Raw genomic sequence first — 12,296 nt, 5'->3', positions numbered from 1 at the left:
ATTTAATAAAACTAACCATAGTACTCAAATCCAATAGATACAAGGATTATTAGAAACACATTTTTTTTCATGATATGGCTTGGGTTGAAAAATCATTGTTTACATCTTGTTTTAGTCATTCGTTAACTGAATACACATACGTAAAATTGTCCTGATAATCATACACAAGTGGCAACACATGTCAACCTAGTAAATACAAGAATAAAGAAGATATGGTATGGTTGTCAATGAGACAACTAGCCACCAGAGACTAAATGAAGAAGAGGGGCCTCAGTGGCCGAGTGGTCTAAGTAGTTACTACTGTAATCACTAGCCAGTCAACACTGAGGTTGTGTGTTCGAAGCCCGCTCGTGCGGGTGCACTTGACTCCAATCTTAATTGACTAGGATTGTCAGTTTTCCTATCGAAGGTCTGTGGTTTTCTCCAGCCACTCTGGGTTCCTCCATCAATAAAACCTGGCCGCCACGAAATAGCCTAAAAGCGGTGCTTTAAAGTGGCGTTAAAACACCAAAAATCAATCAAATCAATCTAAATGAAGAAGATGTAGGTAAGTATAGGTCGCAGTAAGACCTTCAACATTTATTGAGCATTTATATTTTAGGTTTAGAAAAGATTAAATTGCTTATGGTTATTAATAATTGTAATATAGTACTAATAATTAGATAAGTATTTTGAACAGTTATGTGAAAATGTGATTATTTTGGAATGACAAATTTAAAATAGAAACTTCTAGCTTTGTTTGTTTTTGAATGTAAGTGGTTATCAGGGTTAAAATGTTTATGTTTACAGTGACTGAGTGAAAGATTTGACTTTGTTGAAAAATAATGGGTTAAAAAGTTAAAAATAAAATTCAATAAATATTTGTCTGTATATATTATTTATAGTATTGTTTTTAACATTGTTTCATTAGTGAATTCCAAAACAACATAGTTAGCATGAAAACAGGTTTTTATGCCCAACTTAGTGGCATTATGTTTTTCGGTCTGTGCGTCCATTCGTTCGTTCGTCCATCAGTCCCGCTTCCAGTTAAAGTTTTTGGTTAATGTTTTTGGTCAAGGTAGTTATTGATGAAGTTGAAGTCCAATCAACTTGAAACTTAGTACTCATGTTCCCTATGATATGATCTTTCTTATTTTAATGCCAAATTAGAGTTTTGACCCCAATTTCACGGTCCACTGAGCATAGAAAATGATAGTGCGAGTGGGGCATCCGTGTACTATGGACACATTCTTGTTTTTCTGGTAACAGCAGTACCTTTAAAGGTTTAGACACAAAAAAACTTTAAATGTGTATTTTTTTTATTCAAACATTTATAAAGGCGGAATATTGAAACATTTTTCGCTATTATTAGTCAGTTTGGTTCAATTTGGTCAAAATAAGCCCAAAACATTTCTGATTTATTATTGGCTTGCAAGTCAATAATTCAGCGTAATTTGAATTCTTATTCATGTGACCTTTTATTTGACTCTAGCTGGAGATGGGTTATGCATTTGCTTAGAATGTTAATATTAAAAAAGAAAAGAATGTCAACAATGAAAAGTAAATCAAGGGAGCCACCAGGAAAATCATTTTATTGACTGAATCTGCGCACAAAAATCATTCTTATACAGGTAAAATGATTTATATTTTTAAAAATCTATGACATGAAATCAAACAGTCTCAAAAAATTGTCATTAAACAATTACACGTGATTGTCTGTTTATTTTTATGCCCCACCTACGATAATAGAGGGGCATTATGTTTTTCGGTATGTGCATACGTTCGTTCGTTCGTCCGTCCGATCGTCCATCTGTCCCGCTTCAGGTTAAAGTTTTTGGTAAGGTAGTTATTAATGAAGTTGAAGTCCAATCAACTTGAAACTTAGTACATATGTTCCCTATGATATGATCTTTCTAATCTTAATGCCGAATTAGAGTTTTGACCCCAATTTCAAGGTCCACTGAACATAGAAAATGATAGTGCGAGTGGGGCATCCGTGTACTATGGACACATTCTTGTTATTTATATTTTTGTTTATGCTGGGTCGTATACCATTTACATACTTCAGAGGTCATCTTGATGGTTAATTTGTCATTTTGATTGTGTCTAGTCTAAAATACACATAAAATTCTGAAACATTATACCGGTAACCAGTTCATGAACTGTTTATTGTTTCTTTTGGAAGTTTTGTAAGTTGGATAAACGTTTTAGTATGTTATAGATCAAATATGAGCATTTGAATGGAATCCGCGAACATGAATTTGACAGCTAATACCCTACTAAAGGTTTAGATTTTTAGTTGTGTATTACAAATCAATAAAGGGTTTGTCACATACATATATTAAGTTATATGTATGGTTAGTTACTTCATCAGAATAATCTATTATGTTGTGTGGCTTTTGTAGCCCGAAAACCTAGTGGCTTGTTCAAGTCTTGGGTAGATGTGGTTGGGCATACCACATTTATTTTAACTATTGTTTACATTTTAATCTTGCTATAACCATTAATAACAAAATACAGTTTTAGCTACTGCTCTCTGATTTATGAACCTTATATTTCTGTTGAGTGAAAGGATTGATTTAAAAACAATGTTAAACCAGGCAGCAGAAAATATAATATAACAAAAATTTCTACATGCATCAATGTATAGAAAATGCACGTATCCAGTAAACATATCAGGAATCATAAGCAGGATGTGTCATGGATCTGAAAATGTATCACATGGTATAGCTTAAAAATATGAAGATTGCAACCTAATATGAAGAATCTTTAAAAAATATAAAGAGCATTTCTTAAACGTGCATCAAAGGAGAAACACAAATACATGTATGCAGAAAACGGAAAGAACAACTGAAGAAGATAAGTGACAAATCGGAAATGGAGATCCACAGTTTACATGTTGCTTTCTAAATGAAGCTTAAAAGAAAATATTAAGAATTATTTGTAATTGCTGAGAAAGAAAATAACGCAACTTTTTTTTTCATACAGACCATTAATACATCATAGCAATACTCAACTACATGTGGAGATTCCTCGAGATGATCTATTAAAAAATGAATATTTATCAATTATTAATTGAATTTGAACAATCAAATATAATTTTACCCTTTGAATTTACGAATGCAATCAACCGACGTTAAAAATTAAAAAAATACACACTTTATGATCGTTGCAAATTCTTGGAACGTGCAAGAATTCCAAACATATTAACACTCCAAGTAATAAATACAAGTGTATTTTCATTTTGGAATAAATATATTTATTCACATCCTCATAATCATGAATTCTTAACCAAAGTTGTGTATGGTAAATTTTAACATCAAAAATAAGCCTTTCATCTGCTTGGTAGAATATTTTATTATCACCATATTGTGCCAAAGCAAACTTCAATTTGCCAGATAATACAATATACCTGTAACACAAGATTTAATCCTAAAACTTAACATGTCTAAGTAAAAAAACGTAATTACATTTCTAAAATGACAATTGCTTATTTTCCATTCAGAACACCAATTCAAAATCCCTATACATTCCATTCAACCAAATTTCCACAGCTTCTAAATAGCTTACCTTAAGTAACTTAATAAAAACCATGAATATCCAGATTATACATGTATCAACCCTCTAAATGCTTATTTTCATCCAAACTGAATGTTAAAAGTCTTATAATGACACTTGATGTTTGGGAAGTCCCCTATCACTAAAAATAGCATGTTGGGTTACTAATAGTCTTCATTTAAATACTATTGAGTGCAAGTTTATGTATAGGTGAATAGCTGATTTAAACAACAACATCAAAAACACTAGTTTAGTCACAGTAGGGTTACTTTTATATATGTTCTATATGCCACTGCTGGTGGAGTTGGTCTCTCGAGGAAATAACTAGCTTAATAGTTAGCACTACTGTGTTGACACACATTGTCATCGATATGGTCATGATTATAAATTAAATGTTTACCAAATTTTGAATTTTTCGAAATACTAAGGATTGTTTACCCCAGGAACAGTTTACCTTAGCTGTATTTGGCAAAACTTTTAGGAATTTTGGGTCCTCAATGTTCTTCAACTTCGTACTTTATTTGACCTTTTTAATTTTGTTGATTCGAGCGTCAATATTTCAATCCTGGTATCCCTGATTGTCTTTTCACTGTTGTGTAACCGCACATGACAGGTGCCACAACACGACCATGCATAGTAGACGTGCTACCATTATCTTTCTTTGCAAATTTTGGTGCTCAATTACATTGTAAATAGGTTGGTTTTGTTTTCTGCTTATTTATCGAATCTGTATAAACCGTGCCACGTTATATAGATTCAGGTAGATCTACTTCCGGTGGAAAAAATGTGACTGGTAATCGTGCGAAATGTGTTACGTCACAATAAGCGTTGATGTCATTTCGGGAACTTTTTGAACGACCAGGAGGTAAATGATGATTTTTAATTGTTTAATTTTCTTACATTTTGCTTATTGAAAGAAGATGATCAAAGGAATGTACTCTTCTGCAGGCGATTAATGGCATTAGATCAGTTGTCTTTGTATATTTTATTTGGTTGTGGATACAGGTGTTTGAACTGTAGGAGCAAGCGGACTGAAATGAAATGAGATAATAGTGTTTGCAATTCTAATAGTGCTAGCTTTTTCTTAATGACCATATTGTACTGTTCGACTGTGATGAATAGTTCAACAAAGAAAGATAAGAGAGTTCGGTTATATGTACGCATCTAAGAACTGGAGAAGTCCACAATTACTAAAAAAAAGTAACGAAGTCCAGACGGAATTTCCTGTTTGTTTAAAATATTTGAAATGTTTATCTTAATTGAATTTAGGTTCTTTTGTTGTTGTGAAGATCCCAAAACTTGTTCAAATAAATGTTTGCTAAAATGATAAAAAAAAAACAAGCTATGCAAATTGAAAAACATCTCTCACTTATACTAGAATATTTAAGATTAATTGTGTTTTCCGCTGAAAACGTTGTTGACATCGGAATTTCGTGTCTAATTTTCAGTTGACGTTTTGAAACGTAGAAGATAAGACCCACGATGCAAACAAGAGCAATTGTTTATCTCCTTAATACATTCATTATTTCATTAAAGATAACATAAAAAATAAATTATCTTTACCCTTGACATCAAATTTAACAAGATTACAAAAAGTCATGAAAACCGATGACAAGCAGTTGAAAACAAATTCTCCGTTCCATTTTTTACTTTAAATACGATTTTTTATCAATCTTAATCATTGTAATTGTTTACGGGATTTCATATATTTTTTCAAAAATTTTTGATGAATTCAATAATGAATTCCAATTTTCTTGTCCTCCTCTGATTATATTGTTGAGACATCACAAGAAAGAAGCGACCATAAACGATTAAGTCTCACAGAAATAGCTTATTATTTGTGTATATATATATATTTTTTTGTTAATACCTGAAAGTTGGCCTATATAAATATCAACAAAGAAAAATAGTACTTTTATAACCCTATTTCTTGCGACAAGATATTTAGTTGGAGTAGTAAAATTATATATTGTATGCATTGGCATGTGTACTTGTAATGACGTTGGGAGTAGATCTTGATCATGTTGATGTTGAGTGTTTTGTTAAGTAACACCAATGAATGGAAAACAGTCCTCCTGAAAAAGAGAGGCGAAAGATACCAAAGGGTTATTACTTTTGATCAGAATTTTACTGCGCAATCTGTAGTCTTATGTGATGAGTTTTGTGGACAGATGTTTGTCTTGTATTTTTTTTAGGTACAGATACCTGTTTTGAATTGTTTCAAATTTCGTCCTTCCTGGACTTTTATAGCTTATAATACAGTATAACTTTTGCTCATCGTTGAAGGGCGTGCGGAGATCTTTAATTGTTCACCTTTTGTCCTATGTTCTTGATGGTTTCATTAATAATCATACCAGTTCTCTTTTTTTTATTATCTCTGTTAAATGCATGCAGAGTAACTGAACAATGATCGTAGATAACAGTAACATATAGTACTTCTCGACATTTTCTAAAGTATATTCAGAATTTAATTTGTCTTTTAAACTGTTAACAATTTAGGGTTTTAACGTTTCTGATGAAGATAAATTAGGAAAAGAGCTTGGGACACACCAAATTTAAAAGTGCTGTTTTCAGTTTAAAGACAGCTTTAATTTGTAAAGCTATTTATTTTTATCTCGGATTAATGAATTTAATCAGATATAATGATATAAGCTTCTGTTTCAACAGTCCTTTCCAAGATCACGAATTACCTGAGTTACTCTGTTTCTTTCGCCTGATACATATATAACATATTATAAAAAGGCCCTTTTCTCAAAAAAGTACATATTGCCGTTTTGATAAAAAGTTATATCATTTTGAAAATATATAAGCATCACTCTCTCCCTATAGTGATCTAAATAATTACCAAACATGTATGGTTGAAATTACTTTAAAATTTATCAAATACACTGAACGACACCAAAATTTGATGAAATAATCTTATTTTGGAACTAGGATTTGTCGATCTGTAACGATTTCAATTCACAGCAGCAATGTAATTTCTTTCTATGCGCTTAATCAAAAACCGAATAGAATTCTTCGTTTGTTTCTGAAAGGATAATTATACACCAGTTCCATCTGTACAATACAACGTCAAAACGTGAAGCAGGTGTTTTTATAATATTCTCATCACAAACGAAGTATTTGCTTAATTAGTTTAAGATTTGTTATATACATTAAGAAACTGAATATACTGAATGTGTACATGCAGTTGCAGTGCAGAGAATAGATTTTTTTTTCGTGTGAGGAGGGTTCCGCATATACAGTTTGCGTTAAAAAAAATAAGTGAACAAATTAAATGATCAATATCCGAAAACAAAACAATACACAACAACACCCAGCCGGAATTGAGACTTTAGATCCGTATCCCCTTGTAGGAACAGTAAATGTTAAAGAACATTTGCAACAACTCTTCGATGGATCTGCAGAGGACCTGTTGCAAGGCAAAGTTTCTGCTCCACTCCAACATACTGTTGAATTTTCAAGTGTCCTCCCTACACCATGGATCCCAATTTTGTAAAACCTATCTACTTGATCCGTTATCGTTGTTACTGTTAGTAAATCAACTTGGCTGTTGTTTGCCTAATGTCTAGAGTGCTAATTCGCCAAACCCCTAATCTAAAAAAAAAACACATGAAGCAATCAATTACAATTTTAAAGAAGATATTGACACTAGCTGTTAAGTTGTTGATATGTTCAAAATAAGTTATGATTAATGTGGAAAAAAAAATGTGGGTATACATCAATAAGACAGCAACACAACGACAAAAATTACCGAAGAATCCCCAGTTTATTAATTCGAGTGTGTTTGGTACATCCTGTTATTTACAGTATTTCTTTGCAAAGAGGTAGGGACAACTTACCCTTTCCTTTTTTAACCACAGGGTATAAATCTTAAAGTATTGAAATAATGCTGAAAATTGAATATTAAAGAATCTATCATATAATCTAGTATGAATTTTACGGCCTTTTTTTCATATGTGTTCCGATTGCTGTGTTGTGAAAAGCCCAGTTGTCAGAAAAAAGGTTAATGCATTTCATCCATTTTTTCTTGCAGCTCAGATTTTTAAGCGTTTGATTTGTAAAGAACATTCCGTGTTAAAAATTTGTTGCAAATGAAAAATATTCAATAATGATCCTTGACGTTTATGTTCAGTAAAGTATAAAAGTACAGTGACTCATGGACTTTATATAATACTTATATCGATATGGTATCTGCAATTTCCGTCAATGTTAAGGTTGTTTTATATACATGCGTAAAATCTATAAATGATTTTTTTTAAATATGATTAAAAAAGGATGGGGCGCAACGTTAAGTACATAATATAGTAATGAATTGTGGAATACTGTTAAACATGTAGCTACTCTCCTGCAGTTTATCAGTAATTATAATAGAAAATACGTCTGGAAAAATAATGTCTTTTGAAAATTAACAAAAGTTTTATTATATTCTCTCCAGGTCTGGAAGAGTTGAGTTCAAGGTAATTTTTTTGTTCCACGTTTGCACCATTTTTAAAACTAACATTTTGACATTAAATATTGTCAGAAGTAATTCTTGGATTTCATTGCAGTTAAATTTCATTAAATTTTATGGCAAATATTGAAACCTTAGTGAATCTACTCCATTAACTTTCGAAAAAGGATGTTCGATTGGTCTGCCCCCTTCTTAACATTTATGTTTTATTTGATATAATCTAATAATTTTTTTGTGTTCTTTTGCAGAGGTAAATTTTAGAATATCTTTTAAAAAAAAGGAAAGGAGAGATCGGTGATCAACCAACAACAGGTAAGGACCGTTTCTCCTGAATTTATTTCGAACGGCACAGTATTGGCATGCACTTCATGCTTCATTAAAATTGGTGAAAAGGTTTTGAAAAAAATTTGGCGTGTTTTTCCGATGTTGTGATCAAAATATAAATACCAAAAGATGACCAAGAACTATAATTTGATAGACAGTATAAAGCAAATTCGGAGTATTTATCAAAGTATTGACGAGGAAGGACAGTTTTAATCAACATAATTATTCTATGGGTTTTTGCAGCTTTGTACAATTTTCTATCAGATATAAGTCTTACCAAATGATTTTAACATATCAGATTCTTTAGTTATATTACTATCTGATACCCGACCTCTGCAACATTCAGACACAATAGAAATTATAAAAGATAATGCCACTAAATAATGGAGCTTTATATATGATACAGAATGAGTTTTGCAGAATGTTGACTTTGGAAAAAATCTTATACTCCTGGTATATGTATGATAAACTTTCAAACAGTCAGAGAATTGACATGTATCAAGTGTGTAAAGTACTTATTAAATGCAGCAAATAAAAAGTAGCTGGTCAATCAAATCCGGCAATCTACATGATGTCCAAAGTTTCCGCCTATATATTTCAAATGTTCGTCTCGCAAAACTGAAATACAATCCTGAAATAAATCTACTGTACAAAGGGGAATAGCCATAAATAAAAGATTCTTTTTTCTATTATTATTGAACACTAGAAGTAACAAGCAAAAGACACTTTAAATATATATATTGATAATTACAGCCGTGTCATTCCTTATTTGTTTTAAGTTTTAGTTGAAATGCATACGCCAGTATATAAAATACTTTTATGATTCAAGCAACCATCTTTAGCGTTTATCAAAGACCATTGATAAATTATATTACTGGAATTTTGTATCTGAAAACACCAGACTTTGTTAATCGCCAGTAGTGATTTACTAAGCATAGATCTGGATGGGTCTAGTTTAAAGACTTAACAATGGTAACACTTACCTAGATACATCTATTCAACTAAGTATCTAGTAGGAATATTTGTGGCATCAGACGGATTTTATTGAATATTCTAGTTTTGGGAGAATTTAGTTTCAAATGTGCACACAAAATGCATTTGTAAATAAACGCAAAAAAGGTTTATGCTCGTAATAATTTATATGCTAGTTCGAGAACAACTAGCAAGATCTAAGCTATATCTCTTTCAGTTTGATCCTCGAGTTTTCTGAAAATCCGGTAAATTTGTTCTCTCAGTATTTTACATTCCGATAGATGCAGTCTAGAATTTAAAATGATTTTAAAAAGATGAAGCTTTAATTTCTAAAATAGAAAAATTTCTTAATTGTCACAAAAATAGCGGGTTCTACTATGATAATGAAATTGACATGAAACAACAAATTTATTAAATTCTAGTTCAAGCAGAGAGGCTCAGGAATCTTATTTTGATATGTAATATGGTGTATGTTCAATGAAAACTTTAGGAAAAAAAAAATAGTTTCTTCGTCACAAGTCGAAACCGAAATTGAAAACGAGACCGATATCAAAACCGAATCATGAATAGATGAGTGTGTTGAATCACCCTCTGTCAGTGTCTGTAAATATCAGTGTAAACTCAATCCGTCTAGTCATTAATAGTGTTCTAAATTCGAAAGTTATACATCGATGATAACTTGACACACCAATGAATTTTTGAATAGTAAAATTTAATTCAAACTATATTTATAGTATAAGTTATATACAATATAAGAAGTCTTTATGACGTTAGCTATTAGTTACATTAGCTATTAAGCAATGTCGAAGTGACTAATATGCGGAATATAGTAAGCTTTTCATTCTTATAATGGGATGGTCAACATAAACTCTTCTTGCTTGATTATTTTCGCTTACGTTGTTAAGTTTGTTTTGATTGCAGATTATCCAATTTCGATAGCTTTACCGTCTTGAAGTATATATGGTGTCACAATGGGGTGTTCAGATAGATATATAGGGTGAAAAGCAATTGTAAACCACGACGAAACAGTCATGTCACCTCTGATCCAATGACGTCCATCAATTTGTAAGCCATCGCGTCATTTTTTGCATACAAAGCTAGATTTTAGATGTTTTACATTATTATAGGTTTAACCTAAGTATGCACGCAATTCATAGAAACGATGTCCACTTAAAATCTGTTTGCTTCTTTAAATGTTGAGTAAAAGAGAGGAAAATGGAAAGGCACGTTCTAAAGTTTTGATTTTAGGGGAAAATATGTCATGTCATGTGGTTTAGTGGGGTTTTTCCAACCTGGTCAGATTGCTTACTCTATCAGGTAAATAGCACTTTACAAATGTGTTGTGTTCGAAACTCTTTTCTTGATCTGCCTTTATCAGAAACGTTCACACTTAAACAGGGGGAAGCCAGTGATATATAAGACCCCGAATACGAGAGAAGTTGAGAGTATATACATGTATCGACAAAAGGGAGATAAAAGAAACGGTTAAAAAACCATCTTGAATGTTTGATGGTTAACAGAACTTTAGTGCATAAAGCTATCCATCGAATTTGTCCAATTTTTCATATGACTTTAAAATAGATTATTACATTGCTCTCAACTGACGAAAGATAAAGCAAAAAAAGTTGAGTGGCAGGAATTGGAAGAAACATTTAAATTTATTTATTGCCATAGAAAATACATAAATCCAGGTTTATGTTACAGTGGACATTATCATATACATTATTCATACTTAAGTTATGATAAATACATGTACCTAAATAAAAACAAAGATACTGCTATCTGAAATCTGGCTTCCTAGCTATAGGTTACAAAAATGAAGGGATAACGTACATGACATAACTATTTCCTCGTAATTGTCATTTGCTTGGCGAAATCATATAACTATCTGAACACCCCATTGTTACACAATATTCAAATATACTTCAAAAAGATAACGTTATCAACATGTGATAATCACATTCTATGCAAACCTGTCAACGAAAAGATTGGAGACAGAAGAATCAAAGTAGAAACCTAATTAGACGAACGAAAATTTATAAAATCATAGGTTCTCTTTCTAGACACAGTCGAATCGATATTGCACCAAATGTTTAACTATGTGCACTACTGTCCTTCGACAAAATGTTCATTATGTATGTGCAACAAAAAAAAAGTTGTACCGAGAAAACTGAAAAATGTATTACTTGATTAGTGTACATTTGTATTTAGCAAATTAAAAATCTTCACCATTTAATTAGACTCTTGTGAATTGATGTTTCATGTAATAATCGATGTGACATGTGTAGCTTTAGAACAATATAAATAAATATACGGGTTGAGTTCACTTTAACTTGATAACATTAAAGTTTAAACACGAGAATTTTAACTTACTCATCTGTAATGATTTATTAAGAAGTTCACAATTTGTTTTCATTGTATCGAATTTTGTTTTTAATTCAGCTCACATTTGTGGTACCTTCCCTTTTATCCGTACTGTAATCACCATATTAAATTTAACTGTTAATTTACGTCCGAATGTACTTTCAATATCACTTGTCCTTGCTTCTAGATTGTCCGCCATAGTATAAAGATTTTAAGACAGTTTACTTATCATATTTATCAAGATATTGTCTTTGCGTAACAAAAATACCGAACTCCTAGGAAAGTTCAAAACGGAAAGTCCCTTATCAAATGGCAAAATCAAAAGCAAAAACACATTAAACGAATGGAAAACAACTGTCACATTCCTGACTTGGTACAGGAATTTCCTTATGTATATGGTGGATTAAACCTGGTTTTACAGCTAGCTAAACCTCTCACTTGTATGACAGTCGCATAGAATTCCATTATATTGACAACAATGTGTGAGCAAAACAAACAGATAAGATATAAGAAAAAGGCAAACAGACAAACAACGGTACATTGAACATTTAATAGAAAAAATAATGACTGAACAACACGAACCCCAACAAAAAATGGGGTATGATCTCAGGTCCTCCGGAAGGGTAAGCATATTCTGCTCTTCATG

Source organism: Mytilus californianus, unplaced genomic scaffold, assembly GCF_021869535.1.
Source record: "Mytilus californianus isolate M0D057914Y unplaced genomic scaffold, xbMytCali1.0.p SCAF_5, whole genome shotgun sequence".
Lineage (NCBI taxonomy): Eukaryota > Metazoa > Mollusca > Bivalvia > Mytilida > Mytilidae > Mytilus > Mytilus californianus.
Note: the sequence above shows the minus strand (reverse complement) of the source record.